General features: G+C 41.6%; 1 protein-coding gene across 1 annotated transcript in view; it reads right to left on the reverse strand.

Moving 5' to 3' along the window:
• ENTPD1 (ectonucleoside triphosphate diphosphohydrolase 1) overlaps positions 1 to 1,708 on the reverse strand; it is an 81,790-nt gene that overhangs the window by 24,364 nt on the left and 55,718 nt on the right. The window lies entirely within an intron of this gene.

Consider the following 1,708-nt stretch of genomic DNA (forward strand, 5'->3'; position numbering starts at 1 on the left):
ATGCCGCGCCACGTGGGGGGGGGAGGGGGGCGTGGCTGTGGTGCCATTGACTTCAATACGCCCCCTCCCTCCCCAGAACCCAGTGAGTAGGCCGGGATGCGATCCAGTGCCTTCCAGCACAAAATTGGGCCGGAACACACTGGGGCTGGTGTGAACTAGCCCTTGGGGCTTGTTCACACCAAGCGTGGAGCAGATCCAGAGCAGACCGGATCAAAACTGCGTCCAATGTATTCCTATGGTATTTTGAGCTCCAGTTCACATTGCAGCGTGCAGATCCAGAGCAGGTGAAAAACCTGCGGCAAGCCCTATTTTACTTGCTCTGGAACGCATCAGAAACGCATCAAAAACGCATGCAAGTGCCTTAAAGCCCATGTTAAACTTTAAAAAAAAAAAAAAATTGTTTACCAAAAACGGCCCGGAACGCATCAAAAACGCATCAAAAACGCGGCACAACCCACTGCACTGCGTGTGCAGAAACCTGACTGGATCTGCTCTGCATTTGGTGTGAACAAGGCCTTAGACAGTGTAATTTTTTTGTTAAAAGCTAGCCAGTACGTGTGCTGGGAATTTTTGTGTTTTGTATCGTTGTAAGCCCTTCCACGTGCACCTTGCTATCAGGACTAGTTATAAACTGTGCGGTTGCCATTTTTGTTTACTCATAGCAGTGGGGAGTCTGGGCTAAGTTCTCAATAAAAGGGATTATAGGAAAGAATACAGAGGTGGCAACGTGTCCTTCTGCATGACAGTCACATGACTTTTCTTCTCCCAAAATCTTACTAAACATTTATATGGACCAGTCACATTAGGGGAACCTACAGCAAATATTAACAAATCCATATTTTAAAAATAACTTCTAATGACTTTCACAACTGTTTGTTTTATCTCTCAAATACAGACTGCTAGATTATCCCTCTAGTGCCTATATCTGTACATCAGATGTAGCTGACGTCACTGTCCCAACTGAAAAACTGTCAAGATTACATTTATCTTTTTCAATCAGTCTGAGTTTACCTAAAGTGCTTGTGAACCCTAACAATAAAGTTCTCGAATTTCGTCCCTTCTGGTGTTTTAAATTTACCATTAAATGTGTTTTGTTATCTCGGTTGGATAAGTCTTAAAGAAACAAAACCTTTTGATCCTGCCAGAAATCCATTGAGCTATTAACTTCTTCTACACTCTGCCTCTGCTTCACTAAAATATAAAGCAACATAATTAGTTCTTGCTAGTTCTCCTCTGTGAACTACAGAAGACCTCACTCTTTGCCATGTAGATGAGGAGAGGGGGATTGTCTGCAGTCCCTTCCTAGGGTGACAACACTGTTTCTCTTCAGATACAGTACAGTAAGTGATTGTTGCCACCATAGAACAGGAAGTATGTGACTGGCAAGATCAAAAGGTGAAAATAAAGAAAGAAAAAGCCTCAAAAATGGAAACTAAAGCAGCCACCAAATCAAAGGACTGCTAATATATTACATTATTATGGGGCTTTGATACACTTCAAGAGAGAATAGTAAAGGCCAATTACTACTAAGAAACAAATATGGCTGCCCCAGGTACACAATTACACAAACGTTGATAGAAATAAAGTATTATAAACATTAACACAATTTTGAAGGCTTATGTACATTAACCTGATCCCATTAACATGCATATATAAAAATGTTGCATTTAAAGAGAACCTGAATGGGCAAAGTGACAGGTTCTCTTGA

This window comes from Nanorana parkeri, unplaced genomic scaffold, assembly GCF_000935625.1.
Source record: "Nanorana parkeri isolate BGI_ZX_2015 unplaced genomic scaffold, ASM93562v1 scaffold2, whole genome shotgun sequence".
Taxonomy (NCBI): Eukaryota; Metazoa; Chordata; class Amphibia; order Anura; family Dicroglossidae; genus Nanorana; species Nanorana parkeri.